The 20,293-nt window shown below is 44.3% G+C and overlaps 1 long non-coding RNA gene across 1 annotated transcript in view; it reads right to left on the bottom strand.

Moving 5' to 3' along the window:
- LOC137378267 (uncharacterized) overlaps positions 1–20,293 on the bottom strand; it is a 65,743-nt gene that overhangs the window by 24,185 nt on the left and 21,265 nt on the right. Inside the window, exon 2 of the long non-coding RNA XR_010976586.1 lies at positions 2,303–2,448. This is a non-coding gene — a long non-coding RNA (uncharacterized lncRNA). The remainder of the gene's footprint in view (positions 1–2,302; positions 2,449–20,293) is intronic.

Raw genomic sequence — 20,293 nt, 5'->3', positions numbered from 1 at the left:
TCCTTTCTCTAGTTACCCTCTTGCTCCTTATATGTGAATAAAAGGCTTTGGGATTTTCCTTAACCCTGTTTGCTAAAGATATTTCATGACCCCTTTTAGCCCTCTTAATTCCTCGTTTCAGATTGGTCCTACATTTCCGATATTCTTTCAAAGCTTCGTCTTTCTTGAGCCTCCTAGACCTTATGTATGCTTCCTTTTTCCTCTTAGCTAGTCTCACAATTTCACCTGTCATCCATGGTTCCCTAATCTTGCCATTTCTATCCCTCATTTTCACAGGAACATGTCTCTCCTGCACGCTAATCAACCTCTCTTTAAAAGCCTCCCACATATCAAATGTGGATTTACCTTCAAACAGCTGCTCCCAATCTACATTCCCCAGCTCCTGCCGAATTTTGGTATAGTTGGCTTTCCCCCACTTTAGCACTCTTCCTTTAGGACCACTCTCGTCTTTGTCCATGAGTATTCTAAAACTTACGGAATTGTGATCACTATTCCCAAAGTAGTCCCCTACTGAAACTTCAACCACCTGGCCGGGCTCATTCCCCAACACCAGGTCCAGTATGGCCCCTTCCCGAGTTGGACTATTTACATACTGCTCTAGAAATCCCTCCTGGATGCTCCTTACAAATTCTGCTCCATCTAGACCTCTAACACTAAGTGAATCCCAGTCAATGTTGGGAAAATTAAAATCTCCTATCACCACCATCCTGTTGCTCCTACATCTTTCCATAATCTGTTTACATATTTGTACCTCTATCTCACGCTCGCTGTTGGGAGGCCTGTAGTACAGCCCCAACATTGTTACCGCACCCTTCCTATTTCTGAGTTCTGCCCATATTGCCTCACTGCTCGAGTCCTCCATAGTGCCCTCCTTCAGCACAGCTGTGATATCCTCTTTGACCAGTACTGCAACTCCTCCACCCCTTTTACCTCCCTCTCTATCCTGCCGGAAGCATCGATATCCTGGGATATTTAGTTGCCAATCATGCCCTTCCCTCAACCAAGGCTCAGTAATAGCAATAACATCATACTCCCAGGTACTAATCCAGGCCCTAAGATCATCTGCCTTACCTACGACACTTCTTGCATTAAAACAAATGCACCTCAGACCACCAGTCCCTTTGCGAACATCATCTGCTCCCTGTCTACTCTTTCCCTTAGTCACGCTGACTTCATTATCTAGTTCCTTACAGGCTTTAGTTACTACCTCCTTACTGTCCACTGACCTCATTTGGTTCCCATCCCCCTGCCACATTAGTTTAAACCCTCCCCAACAGCGTTAGCAAAAGCACCCCCAAGGACATTGGTTCCAGTCCGGCCCAGGTGTAGACCGTCCAATTTGTAATAGTCCCACCTCCCCCAGAACCGGTCCCAATGTCCCAAAAATCTGAACCCCTCCCTCCTGCACCATCTCTCAAGCCATGCATTCATCCTGACTATTCTTTCATTTCTATTCTGACTATCACGTGGCACTGGTAGCAATCCTGAGATTACTACCTCTGAGGTCCTACTTTTTAACTTGGCTCCTAACTCCCTAAATTCTGCTTGTAGGACCTCATCCCGTTTTTTACCTATATCATTGGTGCCTATGTGCACAACGACAACTGGCTGTTCACCCTCCCCTTTCAGAATGTTCTGCAGCCGATCTGAGACATCCCTGACCCGTGCACCTGGGAGGCAACATACCATTTGGCAGTCTCGTTTTCGACCACAGAATCGCCTATCTACTCCCCTTACAATCGAATCCCCGATGACTATCGCCCTTCCACTCTTTTTCCCGCCCTTCCGAACAGCAGAGCCAGCCACGGTGCCATGAACCTGGCTACTGCTGTCTTCCCCTGGTGAGCCATCTCCCTCAACAGTATCCAAAACGGTATACCTGTTTTGGAGGGAGATGACCGCAGGGGACACCTGCGCTGCCTTCCTGCTCTTTCTCTGCCTTTTGGTCACCCATTCCCTTTCACCCTCAGCAATCCTAATCTGCGGTGTGACCAATTCGCTAAACGTGCTATCCACGACCTCCTCAGCATCGCGGATGCTCCAATGTGAGTCCATCCGCAGCTCCAGAGCCGTCATGCAGTCTAACAAGAGCTGCAGCTGGACACACTTCCAGCACGTGAAGGAGTCAGGGACATCAGCCGTGTCCCTGAGCTCCCACATTGAGCAAGAGGAGCATAACACGGGTCTGAGATCTCCTGCCATTTTCAATCTTAAGCTTAAGTTAGTCTTAACTTAGATAAATGAAAAAGGAACGAAAAGTTTTTACCAATCACATGAAAAAAAAAAATAGAAAAAGCCTTACTTTATCTGCACACCACCGAGTCCTTTTTTTTGGTTAGAGGAGGAGGGCGGGTGGGAGACACTACAGGTGTAGTGTCTCAGGTTCAGCCGCTGCCCAAATATATAGGACTTACTTACCCAGCTGCCACCTCGCTCTCCCTGTCGCCGCTGTAAAAAGAAAAAATCAATCACTCTTCCTGAAAACATCTCCCATCTCCACCTGTAACGATGGTTCTGCCCCCAAGTTACAATTGCACTTGCTCAGAGGCTCTTTTTAAATTTTGACCAGATTTTCAAGCACAGCAGGAAACAGTCATTTTTCTGGTGTTTTATTGGAATTATTTGAGCGTTTTAAAAAAATTCCATCCTCACTGAGACCTGCACTGTATTTTCTGTTTCTTTGATTAGATTTTATGGCATAAGTATAAGTCACGTTAAAAATCGAAAAGCTTCTCTTATTAAACATACTGTGCACGAACGATGGTTGAGTGAGTTAAAACTTTAGTTTTCATATTTAAGGATGCAATATTCTTCATTGTTTAATTTGATTTACACGCATTTTATGTCAGGCATTTTGTAGTGAGACTCACAAGAAATTTTGAATTGGCGGAATGGGTACATTTTCTGGTCTAACCTCCGGTCTTGCACCCACAGAGGAAATTCCAGGCCATGGGATTTTCCAAGAATTATTGCAACAAATTAACAGCAGGAATAATGATTTTGAAACAATGGAAAATAAAAGTTATATATCGGCACATAACCAGGGTCTCATAAATCATTCTTCATCTTTATTATGAACTCAAAGGTGCTCAAATGATACAAAGGTGTATGTATGCCTCAAATTCTGCTCAAATGAAAGACAATAACAACAGCAGTGACTGGGTTGAAATTTGATGCACTTTTTAAAATGTGCCATCCCAGAAATTCCAATTCTTTACAAGGAGCTTTTAAGAGACCATTCAGAATGCTTGACAAGGCCTGGGTCATCACATCATAAGAATTCGACCAATATCAGACAAACGGAAAGCCTTATTGGTATGTTTTAGAAGCACTGCGTACAGAGGCCAGAGAGGTCAAGTGTGTAGATGTTTATTGCCTGCACCATGCAGCAGGTTATTGGGTACCATACTCTAATGGGGTTATTTTGTTCTTCCATCAATGTAAATGATACGTTGGTGGTTATAGTATATCAGCCTTAAGGTCCCTTAGGGATTAAAGGTCAAGAATTACTACTAATCTCTGGAATCCACTGCACAATCCTCAGGGTCTGCTGCCTTGAGTAAGGCCATCAGGGGTCTGCCTTGTGGCAATTTGCTGGTTTCCCATGGCTGCACATAATTATTTTATTTTACAGCTTGCAGCGGTCCCTGGATGATGCCTGGATCAGTCTTACCTTTATAGATGGAGACATGTATTAGCAGTGAAAAGGATTATTGCCACTCCTCCTCAATAAAACTTGAATGCCTTTCGATGTGGAACAGCTTTGACATATGTTACTAATTCATATTAATTCAACATCGTTAATGATGAGATATCATTACATCCCTGCAAACGGGATGATCACAAGGAATTAAAGCTGCTCTTGTTCTAGAAACTCACAAATGCATCCTGTACAATTGGTTAAAGGTACATTGTCAATATAATGGGGTTTGGGGGGGTGGGCAAGCTTTGAAGGCAGTCTCTGCCCTTGCTCTTTTGTTGGGCCATCATGCTGGCTGTTATTTTGGGGGTAAATTCATGTTATAGAAAACTTAACAAGGGAGGTGTTAGCCATGCCAGTACTTTTGTCACTGAGTCAGAAGCTTGTGGGTTGATATCCCACTCTAGAATCACACTTGTACATAATCCAGGTGGGCACTCTTTGTGCAGTACCAAGGGAGTGCTGCACTGTCAGAGCTGCTGTCTTTCAGGTCAGTCATTAAGCCAAGGCCCTGTCTGCCCTCACAGGTGGACGTAAAAGATCCCATGGTGCAGGCACAATGGGCTGTTTGGCCTCTTTCTATGCGGTATCATTCTATGGTTCTATGAAGAGCAGGGGGTTCTCCCTAGTGACATGACCAATATTTGTCCCTCAACTAGCATCACTAAAACAAAACTGTTTGTAAGATTTTGCTGTGTGCAAATTGGCTGCCATGTTTCCTACATTACAACAGTGACTACACTTCAAAAGTACTTCATTGGCTGTAAAGCAGTTTAGGATGATCTGAGATTGCGAAAGGCACTACATCAATGCAAGTTATTTGTGTCTTCCTTGCTAGGAAGTGGGAGAATCCTGAAAATGTCACTAAATTCTCTACCCATTTTCTATCAGGCCTGTTTTTGTCCTGTATTCTCCATTCCTCCTCTCCTGAAGGGGAACATTTGCTGGGCTACAGTCCCATGGGGACTCTCCAGTACCTTACCCAGTTGACTATCCTTCGGATGTTGACAGGCTATTGGACAAAAAGGTAAGACTTCACAGCTGATCATAATTCTGCTCCTCAACTGGCACATGGTAGATAACAAACAGATGTGGTGTCCTACTAGTTTTATTCCTTCTAGTCCTGGGGACTCAGCAATGACACCTATGGCAAACGTGAGAAGCAGAATGCAGACTGGTTTCAATCTCACTTTGAAGAGCTGGAACCTGTCATAGCTGCTAAGCTCATTGCACTGTTGAACTACAAGAAAGCCCCCAGCAAGTTAACATCTGTAGCACTTAAAGTAGCCAGAAGTGCTGCACAAAGAACAGCCAGGCGCTGTGCAAATAACTACTGGCAACACCTATGCAGTCGTATTCAGCTGGCCTCCGACACCGGAAACATCAGCGGAATGTATTAAGAGAGCCTTTGGGCCAACCATCAAGAAGATTGCCCCCCTTAAGTCTAAATCAGGGGACACAATCACTGACCAACGCAAGCAAATGGACCGCTGGGTGGAGCACTACCTAGAACTGTACTCCAGGGAAAATGTTGTCACTGATACCACCCTCAATGCAGCCCAGGCTCTGCCAGTCATGGATGAGCTGGACAAACAGCCAACAAAATTGGAACTCAGTGATGTCATTGATTCTCTAGCCAGTGGAAAAGCCCCTGGAAAGGACGGCATTACCCCTGAAATAAGAGTGCCAAGCCTGCTATACTCTCAGCACTCCATGAACTGCTATGCCTGTGCTGGGGCGAGGGAGCAGTACCACAGGACATGTACGATGCCAATATCACCACCCTCTACAAGAACAAGGGTGACTGTGGTGACTGCAACAACTACCGTGGAATCCCCCTGCTCAGCATAGTGGGGAAAGTCTTCACTCCAGTCATTTTAAACAGACTCCAGAAGCTGGCTGAGCATGTCTACCCTGAGGCACAGTGTGGCTTTCAAGCAGAGAGATCCACCTTCGCCAGCTACAAGAGAAATGCCGTGAACAACAGATGCCCCTCTACCTTGCTTCCATAGATCTCACCAAAGCCTTTGACCTCGTCAGCAGACGTAGTCTCTTCAAACTACTAGCAAAGATTGGATGTCCACCAAAGCCACTAAGTATCATCACCTCATTCCATGACAATATGAAAGGCACAATTCAGCATAGTGGTGCCTCATCAGACCCCTTTCCTATCCTGAGTGGCATGAAACAGGGCTGTGTTCTCGCACCTACACTCTTTGGGATCTTCTTCTCCCTGCTGCTCTCACATGCATTCAAGTCTTCAGAAGAAGGAATTTTCCTCCACACAAGATCAGATGGCAGGTTGTTCAACCTTGTCTGTCTTAGAGCAAATACCAAAGTACGGAAAGTCCTCATCAGGGAACTCCTCTTTGCTGACGATACTACATTAACATCCCACACAGAAGAGTGTCTGCAGAAACTCATCGACAGGATTGCGGCGGCCTGCAACGAATTTGGCCTAACCATCAGCCTCAAGAATACGAACATCATGGGACAGGACGTCAGAAGTGCTTCATCCATCAATATCGGCGATCATGCTCTGGAAGTGGTTCAAGCGTTCACCTAAGTAGGCTCAACTATCACCAGTAACCTGCCTCTCGATGCAGAAATCAACAGGGGAAAGGCGTCCCCTGCTATGTGCAGACTGGCCAAGAGAGTGTTGGAAAATGGCGCACTGACACAGAACACAAAAGTCCGAGTGTATCAAGCCTGTGTCCTCAGCACCTTGCTCTACGGCAGCGAGGCCTGGACAACGTATGTCAGCCAAGAGCAACATCTCAATTCATTGCATCTTCGCTGCCTTGGACGCATTGTACAGCGAGCTCGTCACTGGCATCAGACCCACCGGCCGTCCATGTCTCTGCTTTAAAGACGTCTGCAAACGCAACATGAAGTCCTTTGACATTGACCACAAGTCATGGGAGTCAGCGATCGCCAGAGCTGGAGAACAGCCATAAAGGCGGGGCTAAAGAGTGGCGAGTCGAAGAGACTTAGCAGTTGGCAGGAAAAAAGACAGAAGTGCAAGGAGAGAGACAACTGTGTAACAGCCCCGACAACCAATTTTATCTGCAGCGCCTGTGGAAGAGTCTGTCACTCTAGAATTGGCCTTTATAGCCACTCCAGGCACTGCTTCACAAACCACTGATCACCTCCAGGTGCTTACCCATTGTCTCTCGAGACAAGGAGGCCAAAGAAGAAGAAGAGTCCTGGGGATCAAATTCAGACCTTCCGGTCCTTGTAGCTCAGTTTTACATTAGGAGAGGGCCTTTTCCTACTAAGTCATTAGTAGTAATAGAATCATAGAATCGAACAATCAAGGAGGCCAGTCAGCCCATCATGTCTGTGCTGGCTCTTTGAAAGAGCTTTCCAATTTAGTCCCACACCCCAGCTGTTTCCTTATAACCCTGCAAATTAGTTCTCTTCAAATACATGTCTTTTGAAAGTTCCTGTGGAATCTGCTTCCACCACTCTTTCAGGTAGGTGTGTTCCAGATCATAACAACCCTCTTTGTGAAAAGAAATTCTCCTCATTTCCACTCTAGTTCTTTTGCCAATTACTTTAAATCTAAGATCTCTCGTCACTGAACTACTCGCCAGAGGAAACAATTTCTCCCTTCTTCCTCAATCTAAATCCCTGAATATTTTGAGTACTTCCAATGGCCTCCCTTTACCTTTCTATGCTCCCAGGAGAGAATTGTCTGCTTATATTTAATTGAATGGAATAAAGAAAACAATCCCTTCGAGAGCTACAATATGATAATTTAGGGGTTGGATCCAATGTGAATATTAGTTGGTCAAGTTATCCTCCAATACTCGAGAGTTCCATCAGCAGCTAATTTAATCTTACCTTCAACCTGGTTTCAAAACTGCACAATCAGTAAGATGGAATGGAAATGCTCTTATTTTCTACCAAAATACCTTACATTTGTACTGTAATGCATTGTACAACATTTTTTCACTATGAATACTTATACTGGTAAACCGATGATGATTGTATATGTTGCTGAGTGCTAGACTTTTATCACATATCCATCTTGTCAGTGCTATTATATCATGCATTATGTGGAAAAAGCATTTTAGCGAAATGTGCTTGTGAAAACTTATGGTTATGAGGAATAATATTTGTGAAATGATACATTCCAGCTTGCATGTAACAAAGGCAGAATAAAAGAGGGACAGATGATTTCAGGAACTCAGTTTGTCCTGGACTGTTGTTTTTTACATTTTATGTACCTCCTGAAAGTGCAGAATAGGTTATGAGCATATGAATGTTAATGCATTTGCATGAAAATCCTCTCTCTCTGCCATTTTAGTGACATTGTGAACCCATTTATTTTAAATGGGTAGCACCTCTATTAATCTAAGAGAGAAATGAATGTAAAATAAATGAGATTCAATTCTGACCTCTTCTGTGTTCCTGACTTTCATCGCTCCACCACTGGCTATCTAGGCCCTAAGGCCTAGAATTCCCGCCCTAAACCTCTCCACCTATCTCGCTATCCTTCCTTAAGGTGCTCCTTAAAACCTTCCATTCAACCAAGCTTTTGATCACCTGTCCTAATGGGCAGAATCTTGTCCCCTTTAAGAATAACCACGTGGTGGGACCATTTTCGGGTCCCGACCCCGCACATAATGGCAGCGTGCCCGCCTGTGAGATTTCCTCGAAGCGGCCAATTAAGAGGCTGCCTCTGGGAGTGCCATCCAATTAAGCAAGGTGGGCGGGTACCTGAGGCCGCATCCCAATCAGAGGTCCTGCTGCTTTGAAAGGATGGCAGCCCCACCAGCAGAGGTGGGTGCTGCCACTGTAGGAGGGAAACCCCCCCTGCCTGCTGCTGGCGTGAAGCTTCCAGGTACCTGCCAGGCTTTAGCCTCAATGGGGGGGGGCAGTCTTCATAGCGGCGTCCCCCATTTGCCCACAATTATTCAAACTGGCTGCTCGTTGCTACCGGGTGGATTGCCGTTGCTGGTGATGACCCGTCTCTGGCAAGATCGCTTGGAGGCAGGAACATGTCGGGCCACTGACCCGATGCCCTCATTTTAAAATTACCTCCCGGATCCGCCTTCAATCACACCTCTGTGGGACTGGGAGGATTCCGCCCAATATCTTCTTATGTAGTTCAGTTCAAATTTTGTTTGATAACATTCCTGTGGAGTGCCTTTGGATATTTTACCATGTTAAAGGTGCTACATAAATCCAAGTTGTTGTTTTTGTTTTTTTTAATTCATTCGGTGGATGTGGGCATTGCTGGCCAGGCCAGCATTTATTACCCATCCCGAATTGCCCTTGAAAAGGTGGTGGTGAGCTGCCCTCTTGAACCGCTGTAGTTCTTGGGGTGTAGATACACCAACACTGCTGTTAGGAAGGGAGTTTCAGGATTTTGACCCAACGACAGTGAAGGAATGGTGATATAGTTCCAAGTCAGGATGGTGTATGACTTGGAGGGGAACCTGCAGGTGGTGGTGTTCCCATGCATCTGGTGCCTTTGTTCTTCTAAATGGTAGAGGTTGCGGGTTTGGAAGGTGCTGTCGAAGGAGCCTTGGGGAGTTGCTGCAGTGCATCTTGTAGATGGTACACAGCTGTCACTGTGCATTGGTGGTGAAGAGAGTGAATGTTGAAGGTGGTGGATGAGGTGCCAATCAAGCAGGCTGCTTTGTCCTGGATGGTATTGAGCTTTCTGAGTGATGCCAGAGCTGCACTCATCTAGGCAAGTGGAGAGTATTCCATCACACTCCTGACTTGTGCCTTGTAGATGGTGGACAGGCATTGGGGAGTCAGGTGGTGAGTTACGTGCTGCAGAATTCCCAGTCTTTGACCTGCTTTTGTAGCCACAGCATTCATGTGGCTGGTCCAGTTCAGTTTCTGGTCAATGGTGACCCCATTGATAGTGGGGGATTCAGTGATGGTAATGCAGGTGAAAGTCAAGGGAAGATAATTAGATTCTCTCTTGTTTGAGATGGTTATTGCCTGGCACTTGTATGGTGTGAATGTTACTTGTCATTTATCAACCCAAGCCTGAAATTTTTCCAGGTCTTGCTGAATCTCGACACGGGCTGTTTCCATATCTGAGGATGGTGCTGAACATTGTGCAATCTTCAGCAAACATCCCCACTTCTGACCTTATGACGGAGGGAATGCCATTGATGAAGCAGCTGAAGATGGTTGGGCCTAGGACACTAGGTGTTTGCTAGTGTCAAAGAAAGAGAAGAAACTTCTACTTTCAACAAAAAAATGGACCGTTTCATTCTGCATTATATTCCTGCTATTGTGTTAATATTTTACTATTCAATACACCTGCACTTATCTGATGAAAGGTCACAGACCTGAAACGTTAACTCTACTTCTCTCATCACAGGTGCTGCCTGACCTGTTGAGTATTTCCAGCACTTTCTGTTTTTATTGCACACAACCATTCAGTTGATATCCGTAGTAGAATACATATGGGAAGACATTTCTGATGGTGTGCTTTGGTATACTGAAGCAAAATAGGGACATGAGGACAGGAGTAGGCCATTCAGCCCTTTGGACCTGCTGTACCATTCAGTTAGTTCATGGCTGATCTGTACCTCAACTCCATTTGGCTGCCATAACTCCATATCCCTTGATAACCTTACCTAATAAAAATCTATTTTGTCCCAGCATCCACCAAAATAAAATATATTTGTTAAAACCAACTCATTTATTAAGGATAAAAGAAAAATACTGCAGATGCTGGAAATCTGAAATAAAAACAGAAAGTGCTGGAATTACTCAGCAGGTCAGGCAGCATCTGTGGAGAGAGAAACAGAGTTAACGTTTCAGGTCTGTGACCTTTTATCAGAACTCTGTTTCTCCACAGATGCTGCCTGACCTGCTGAGTATTTCCAACACTTTCTGTTTTTTATTTTGTTTAATAAGGATCTCTTTTTGATAGTTGTTTTCCTTCAAATACACAGCTGTAGGGATAAATCCTTAAAAATACTGAAGTCAGAACAATTTTTTTCATTGCTGTGCTGAATTATATTCTTCAGAGGTTTGCGCTGTTTCTTTCTCCCATCACCACTGAACATTTCATTGGTATTCCAGGGAGGCTAACAGAAGCCGTGACCTACAAGCTGAGCCTTCTCCTTTATTCTGGATTGTGACAGGAACCATTTTATGATGGGGTGAGGGGTTGGGGCTGGTGATGGTGGTGGTGCCCGGGAGATGAGTGGGAAAGAGAAATACTTGTATCCAAAGGAACAACGTTTTTAATCTGATTTTCATCTGTTAGCAGATGATGCTGTTCTCTTTTGATTGCCTGGAGCGCACAACCAAACTTCAGTCTCTCATCACTAAAATTTGAATATCCTCCAAGCAGTAGGTAATACATAGATTTGCAGATGTATTTGAAATGCAGAAATTCACAAAACCATATTTTTAAAAATTGTAATCGTCAAGTGAAGATTTATGCCTTCAAACTTTTTTTCAATCGGAGCATATTTCTTCAAACCAGTGCAAAGGGGTGAAAAGTTATGCACCTTTAGGAAGAAAATACAGATTGATACATTCATTTTGAATTCCTAATTCTAGGTCTTTTGGCTTACAGCCTCATAGCCTGAGCAACACCCCATTGAGAAACCCTAAAAAGAAAAGCAAGGCTTTCGTTTATATGATGCCTTTCATGACCTTTCATGATGCAGAACATCAAAGGTAATCATCTCCGGATTTTTACCTGAGCCATGCGCAAATTAGCACAGGGTCAAGCAAATTAGAGAACTAAACGTGTGGCTCAAAGAGTGGTGTGGGAAGAAGGGGTTTTGATTCTGGGGGCACTGGCATCAGTACTCAGTGAAGAGGGAGCTATTCCATTAGGATGAGCTTCACTTGAACCGCGCTGGAACCAGTGTACTGGCCAATCGCATAATTAGGGCTGTGGACAGGGGGGGTGGGGGGGGTGTGGTGGGTGGGGTGGGGGGAGGGTTTGGATAAAGGGAAATTTAGAAATCCAAAGAGAAAGATCAGGGCATCGGTGCAGGATAGTGATGTGGGTAACTCCCAACAGAATGGGACAGGAAGGGACAGAGAGTTTAACAAAAATTGTACATTGGCAAATAAGGTCATTGCAGGGAATAGAGGTAAAAAATGATAGTGAAGTTCCTTTATTTGAATGCATGAAGGTTCTGTAATAAGATAGATGAACTAGTGGCACGAATGGAGGTAAATGATCTAGATCTAATTGCCATTACCGAGACATGGTTACAAGGAGATCAAGGCTGGGAAATGAATATTCCAGGGTACACAATATTTTGCAGAGATAGACAGAATGGCAAAGGAGGAGGGGTAGCCCTGATAGTAAAGGATGGCATATGGACATTAATAAGAAGGGATCTGGCCTCAGAAGATCATGAAGTAGAATCAGTTTGGGTGGAAATTAGGAATAGCAGGGGTCAGAAAATAATGGTAGGAGTAGTTTACAGGCCCCCTAACAGTAGTTATATTATTGCACAGAACATTAAACAGGAAATTATTGGAGCATGCAAAAAAGGTAATGTATTAATTGTGGGGGACATTAATCTGCATATAGACCTGGACAATCAAATTGGAAACAGTGGTCTAGAAGATGAATTTGTAGAATGCTTTCATGACAGTTTCTTGGAGAAATACTTTGTAGAACCAACTGGGGATAAAGCTATCTTAGATCTCGTATTTTGCAATGAAGCAGGGTTAATAAGCAATGTCATAGTAAAAGATCCACTGGGAAATAGTGATCAAAATACCAATGAATTTCATGTTAAGTTGAAAGTGACACATTTCAATCACAAACAAGAATTGTAAACCTAAACAAAGCCAATTATGAAGGTATGAGGGGAGAACTGGCTAAGGTTAATTGGGTAAATAGACTGGAAGGTATGGCGCTAAATGAACAGTGGGAAACATTTAAAGAAATAATTCAAAGGGTTCAACAAAAGTACATTCCGCTCAAAAACAAAAACTCGTCCAGAAAGACCCATCCGTGGCTCACTCAGGAAATTAAGGAGAGTATTAGACTAAAAGAAGAGACTTACAATGTTGCAAAAAACATTGCAAGTCTGAGGTTTGGGAGTGTTTTAGAAACGAGAAAAGGGCCACCAAAAAGTTGATAAAAGGGAAAACATAGAATATGAGAGTAAACTAGCCAGCAATATAAAAACAGATTGTAAGAGCTTTTATAAGTACAGAAAAGGCAGAGAGTAGCTAAAGTAGACATTGGTCCCTTCGAGACAGAGACAGGAGAAATGATCATGGCGAATGAAGAAATGGTAGAGGCATTGAATAAATATTTTGTGTCTGTCGTCACAAGTTCCATACCAGAAATATGCAGTAACCTAGGGGCTAAAAAGAGTGAGGAAATTAAGGATATTGATATCAGTCGAGAAAAAGTATTGGAGAAACTTGAGGGACTAAAATCTGAGAAATCTCCGGAACCAGACGGCCTACATCCTAGGGTTCTAAAAGAGAGCTGCAGAGATAATGGATGCGCCAGCTATGATTTTCCAGAATTCCTTAGATTCAGGAATGGTCCCGTCAGATTAGAAGTTGGCAAATGTTACACCGCTTTTCAAGAAAGGAGGTAGAGAGAAAACGATGAACCACAGTCCAGTTAGTCTGACATCAGTCCTTGGGAAGATGTCAGAAACTATTATTAAGGCAGTCTTAACATTGCACTTGGAAAAGCATGGTATGATTAGAATGAGTCAGCATGGTTTTACTAAAGGGAGATCCTGTTTGACAAATTTATTTGTATTTTGTTAGGGTAGATTAAGGGGAACCAGTAGATGTGGTATACCTAGATTTTCAAAAGGCATTTGATAAGGTGCCACATAAAAAATTAATAGGCAAGATAAAGGCGCATGGTGTTGGGAGTAATATATTAGCATGGATAGAGGATTGGTTAACAGACAGGAAGCAGAGAGTGAGCATAAATGGGGCATTTTCAAGTTGGCAGACAGTGAATAGTGGAGTGCCGCAAGGATCAGAGCTGGGGCCTCAGCTATTTACACTCTATATTAATGACTTGGATGAAGAGACAAAGAGTAACGTATCTAAGTTTGCTGATGATACACAGGTAGGTGGAAAGGTAAGCTGCAGGGAGGATGCAGAGAGGCTGCAAAGAGATATAGACAGGTTAAGTGAGTGGGCAACACTATGGCAAATGGAGTATAATGTAGGGAAGTGTGAAGTTGTTCACTTTGGTTACAAAAATTGAAAAGCAGAATATTTTTTAAAAGGTGTGAAACTAGTAAGTGTTGATGTTCAGAGAGACTTGGGGGTACTTGTACAAGGAACACACAAAGTTAACATGCAGGTGCAGCAGGCTATTAGGAAGGCAAATGGCATGTTGGCTTTATTGCAAGGGGATTGGAGTACAGGAATAAAGAAGTCTTACTAAAATTGTACAGGGCTTTGGTGAGACTGCACCTGGAATACTGTGTGCAGTTTTGGTCTCCACATTTAAGAAAGGATATACTTGCACTGGAGGCAGTGCAGTGAAGATTTATTAAATTGGTCCCTGGGATGAGGGGGTTGCCCTATGATGAGAGGCAGAATAAATTGGGCCTATATTCTCTGGAGTTTAGAAGAATGAGAGGCGATCTAATTGAGACATACAAGATTCTGAAAGGACATGATAGGGTAGAAGCTGAGAGATTGTTCCCACTGGTCAGGGAATCTAGAACACAGGGACACAGTCTCAGGATAAGGGGCCAATCATTCAGGACTGAGATGAGGAGAAATTACTTCACTCAAAGGGTTGTGAATCTTTAGTATTCTCTACCCCAAAGGGTTGTGGATGCTCCATTATTGAATTCATTTAAGGCTGGGATAGATAGATTTTTGATCTCACAAGGAATCAAGGGATATGGGGAGCAAGCGGGAAAGTGGAATTGAAGCCCAAGATCAGCCATGATCGTATTGAACAGGCTCAATGGGCCATATGGTCTACTTCTGCTCCTATTTCCTGTGTTCCTGTGACCTTAGGATGTCCCAAGCCTTTAACCCTAGATGTCTACTAGTACAAGTCCAATAATTGATGCAGAGATGCTCAGCGATCAAAATGAGAGAGGGGTAGCTTCCTTCCTGAAGTTTTATTGCCCCTCTTGCCCGCCGCTCCTGTGAGCCTAAGAACTCGCGTCTAGAGAAATGATATGATTTCAAATTAAGTTTCTGAAATATGGAGTTCACTGATTGTTTTCAGGAGACATTATTATAATGATGCTATTTGCAATTATTGCTTTGTAAGACCTTTTTGACAAGACTTAATTATCGGCCAGTTAAATGTTTTTAAAACATCGATTGTCAGAATTGAGATGTACATGCGAAAGAGTGAGATTTGTAAGATGGATTGCACAGGAAAGATCATTTGAAATTAAATGTATTTAGATTGGATTATATTGATCAAAAGGATAAATATACTATAATTTCATTTGCAGAAAATTTAAACAGTCATTTTCAACTTCTACTTAACTGTATGTCAATATCCCTTAGCTGAATGATATGATAATATGCACATTAAAACTCTGAATAATCGGAATGCAAGTCCAATATCTGGCATGCCATTATGATGGCACCTTGGATTTATTTTGCTGCATGACCCATAAAAACTGTATCTGACACCTTGCCAATATCCCCATAGATCCACCTCTGCTCACGTAGCTGCTGTCTCCATTAATAAAAAAAATGAAGGGAATTGTTTATGTTCAGAATCACCCACGATGTGATCCCAAATCCGAATGTGCCAGTTCGGACCTAAGCAGATTTCTCCCAGTTGACCAGTCATTGTGGATTGTGACAGATCACCACCAGCACAGCCTAGTTTATATTCTTTCAATAGTACCACAAAGAAATTTTGAAGTGGAAGATGCAGGAAATAATGGAATTCTGAATCCTTGAAAGTTGCTAGCAGAATTCACCCTCCTCATAATATTCCCTGTTGTATTTTTTTGTGGCTTAAGAATTAAGCTACCAATTCAAAAATGAGAAATATACTTTCAGAATCGAATCAGTGTAATTTTCAAAAGCACCATTTCAAGGCATGGGTTAGAGACTTCAAATCGTATTGTACAGAATTCCAAATACAGAAACCATTGGCCTGTAAACTGAGCTGTGGAATGCAATTGTATGTTATAATCTAGTCCTATGCAGTACAATGAGTAGATTACAATGCAGTATCCTCTACTGCAATGAACTAAAGTCCAGCAGAATATGGTGCAAGAGGGCAAAATACAATGCAGTATAATGTGAAACAATGGAGCAACAATATGCATTTACGTAGCACCTTAAAGGGAGTAAAATGTCCCAAGGCACTTTACAGGCGTGTTATCAAAAAAAAATTGGTACCAAGCCACAAAAGGAGATATTAGGACAGGTGACCAAAAGCTTGGACCAAGAGGTAGGTTTGAGGAGTTTTAAAGAAGGAGAGTGAGGTGGAGAGGTTTAGGGAGGGAATTCCAGAGCTTAGGGCCTAGGCAGCCAATGGCGGAGTGATTAAAATCAGGGATGTGCAAGAGACCAGAATTGAAGCAGCACAAAGATCATAAATGATACAATAATATTCAATGCAGTACATGATGGTATAATCTGGTATAATATAGATCACTACCCGACAACAGGAATATCCCTAAAAGAAATGCACTTCATTGGTGAGTGGGTGGCATTTTGTCACCAGTGAGGAAGTCCTGACTTTGGTACACAAAGGAGGTGGCTTGGCTATGTGACCAGAAGATGAAAGGGAACTTTATCAGGACTGCCCAATTAATGGCTGGCAGGAGTGGGAGCTGGCCAATTACGGGGAGTGGGCAGGAAGTGTCCTGGCACCTGATAAACAGGCGCCATATTTAGAGGAGAGGCAGCAATATGTTGTAAGGCAGCACAAGCAGAGAAGACTGAACGGCAGTCCAAACAAGGGTAGCGGTAGAGTAATGGCAGTGACCAGAGGATGGGTGGCGCCCACGTTCAGTGATGCCTCCCTGGAGTTGCTCCTCCAGGAGGCAATGGCATGGAGGGATGTCCTTTTCCCACATAATGGCAGGAGGATGCCAGCAAGGCAGACCAAGTGGGCATTGGATGGAGGTTCGCAGAGGAGGTTAGCAGTTGTGGGGAGGTCCCACGAATGTTATTGCAGTGCCGGATGCGAATCAATGACCTGATGTGGTCTGGCAAGGTGAGTGGAAATCATAACACTAAGCTCGCAGCCTTGAATGTCACAAAAGATGCATATGAAATGTTAGAAGATGGTGCCCACCCAGGCACCAGCAATCACTGTCAAGATGCTTAGCAGCCTCTCAGTGGGCGGCACAGTGGCGTAGTGGTTAGCACTGCAACCTCACAGCTCCAGTGACCCGGGTTCGGTTCTGGGTACTGCCTGTGCGGAGTTTGCAAGTCATCCCTGTGACCGCGTGGGTTTTCGTCAGGTGCTCCGGTTTCCTCCCACAGCCAAAGACTTGCAGGTTGATAAGTAAATTGGCCATTGTAAATTGCCCCTAGTGTAGGTCGGTAGTAGGAGAATTGAGGGAAAATGGGGATGTGGTAGGGAATATGGGCTTAATGTAGGATTAGTATAAATGGGTGGTTGATGGTCGGCACAGACTAGGTGGGCCGGAGGGCCTGTTTCAGTGCTGTATCTCTCTATGACTCCGGTCAGTCAGAGTTGTCCGCTGCATTGCCAGTACCGAATGGCTGAATGTAGCAGGCATCCCCGTCGTGCAACGATGGACATTGAAGTTGCCACCAACATAGGTGCGCAGCGTGGCTATGATGGACAAGTGACAATGTATATTTCTGTGTCCGCATGAGAAGAGAGCTTACAACACTAGAGAAAGGTGACAGACTGGAGGAGGTGTGCCATTTCTCACTGTACTGACTGTGGTGGAAAAGGAGGTGATGGAGCTAGGTGGCTTGGAAGCAGGACATCCTATCGCTGATGGTGAGACAGGTATGGAGCGCTGAGACAGAGTAACCTAATAGAAGAGGCCAGTAAACCCTCTGGCAAGCAATAACTATGGCACACCTGTGCCCATTACTATACACAGGGAGCTCCAGTTCAAGGACACTCAGAAGGAGGTGTTGGAATGAGCAGGGCCCTCCCATCACTCTTCTTTCTCTCGCAGGTCAAGTAGATGATGAGGCAGCAGCCACGCCTGTGGAAGTGCTTGACACCTCAGAGGAGGAGGAAACTTCTGAGGAGGCAGCATCACATCATTCCAGCGCACCTTCCATCAGCATAAATACTCTCACGTTGGTGGGCATTGCAGCACGTTTAGTAAAGGTGGCACCATCTGGTGAGCACAGAACAGATGCGCCCGAGCATTTGATGGAGGCAGTGACAGTTATGGCCATTCCTACTCGGAGGACTGTGGAAGGGCAGCGCAATGACCAGCTTCAGGCTGATGGCCTGCTTCTAGAGTCATCGACGAGACGGCAGGTGCTGTAGCTGCAGCGTGAGGTGCGGGAACATCTGTCGGAGATCCCCGAGACCTTGCACACCCATGCGCAGAAGATGGAGGAGTCCATCCATGCCATGAGTGCAGCCATGTCTCTGGCATATGCTTGCATGAGCTCCTCCAATGAGAGAGTGGCAACCCTCATGTAGAGCCACATCCGGCATACCACCCAGTAGATGGAGGAGATGCGTGCTGACCTGCATGCCTTCACCTCATCGATGAGACTTCCATCCTGAGGCATTCCCATTTTGCTGACCTACCTACCTTCCAGCCGTCACCCCAGGTGTGAAAAAATTCCTTCCTAGGTATTTCCTAGATCTGATTTAATGAAATCCCCAATCTATCAACAATGATAATTAAGCATTAGTTATTGATTACTACATTCTAGTCTATAGAAGGATTTTGTGTTTTGAAAGATACAACAAAAACTAGAAAGGAACAGCTAATGCTGTAAACCTTCCATCTGTGACTTTTACCATAACGCCCAGTAGTCCTTAACCTACATAATAATAGTCACTGCACATCAAAATAATTCTATTTGTTAAACACTCAGACTTTTAACATGAGAAGGCTATTAAGTTGATTCCCCCAAATTGGTGTAAAGTCTAGCACTGCAGGCCCATAATTTCGAAACCAGTCCTCCCTGCAAGTGCCATGCCAGTCTAGGAGCACTCAACTATAGATTTTGGTGTAATGTAAATGCAAATTCTCCATGGTTATAAAACATAGACAATATTTAAAAAGCATTGTGGTAGAAGGTCTGACAGACCCACTTTTGGGTGCATGGGAGGGGGTGGAGTTAAATTCTTGTGCCTGAATAGTGAGGCCTGAAGTGCCCCTAATATTGGGCTTGGGATCTCATTGATATGAAACCAGCATAGTGCGAACAGCCCTGTGGTGATGAGTAAGCAAAGATCGGGCCACTGCTAGTGTTGCAGCGACCCTCAGGTATGTGAGAGCTGGGAGACTGGTGGTCGTGGAGGATCAGAGGTCGAGGGTCAAGAGATGAGGCAGAGGGTCAGGAACGGAAACCGGGAAGGGAGAAGAGAGGCCAGGAGGTGGAATGAGAGGCCGGGGAGGAGAAACAGATGCTCGGGAAGGGGACGGAAGCTGGGGAAGGGGAATGGAAGTCACAAAAGGGAAGTGGAGGCCAGGGGTCAGGAGCAGAAAACTGGGACGTGGGATCAGAGGTTGGCAGTTGGGAGATGGGAGGGGGACCGGCAGCCTGTGTTCTTCAGATGTGGGGTGCACTCTTGCCCCTCCCGGCTCCACATCCAGGAAAGTAAATTTCAAAAGTTTACCTTCTTGGGAACAGGTGGTCGGAAGGTCTGTCTTTACTGGGTGTAGCCCACACTTGCTGCTGGAGCCTCAGGGTGAACCAATCTCGTAATGGGGACCTGAGACATGTGTTCAGCCTCCTATCTACACGTGCAAAGGATCTAAGACCTTTTTTAGGTGTGGGCAAGATACAACAATTCTTTCCCTTCCTATAGAGGAGGAAATAGGCTCGTGCTAGCCACCTGCCATTTTGTGGGCTTGGTAGACTGGTTAGTGCTCAAAAAACAGGCACTGTGTAGTTAAATTTTTTTAATGAATTACCTTGCTAGAAACATCAATAAACCTCAAGATTTCCTCCCAGTAACTACTCCCTTTGATGGGTCACAGTAATCTGTTTTGGCTACACTAGAATGGTCCAACATGAGAGCTATGCCAGGCATTTGGAGAGCTGCATGTAAATGAATAGCCAGTGAGGTTAGTGTTTGGTTGAAGCAACTCTGTTGCTTTAACTCTGATTGAAGGTAGCTAGTGTGGAAACTGAAAAGTTGGAGCACTAAAGAGGTTGATTTGCTGCTTCGATGATCGATGATCGTTTTCATTTATTTAGGTCCTTCCTCGCTTGGGCAAGTCTTTGGCTGAAGGACTGCAAAGAATACCAGGGAAAAGAAAGTGTTTCATCTTGGAGGGAAGGAAAAATGGTCATTTGACCATGTTGCTCCTGCTGGATCACTCCTGTTGCTTAGCAATCGTTGGTTTGTGAGATTCTAGGTGCAAATGAAAAGATTGTGTGACAAGCGTGAAGGTTAGAAAGACCAGGCATGACTGATGAGGGTGGGTACAATGGAGAGGTTTAGCATATTGGAGGGTTCTTGACAGAATG

The sequence above is a fragment of the Heterodontus francisci genome, chromosome 16 (assembly GCF_036365525.1).
Source record: "Heterodontus francisci isolate sHetFra1 chromosome 16, sHetFra1.hap1, whole genome shotgun sequence".
In the NCBI taxonomy this organism is placed as follows: domain Eukaryota; kingdom Metazoa; phylum Chordata; class Chondrichthyes; order Heterodontiformes; family Heterodontidae; genus Heterodontus; species Heterodontus francisci.
This window is presented reverse-complemented; position numbering and strand designations above follow the sequence as displayed.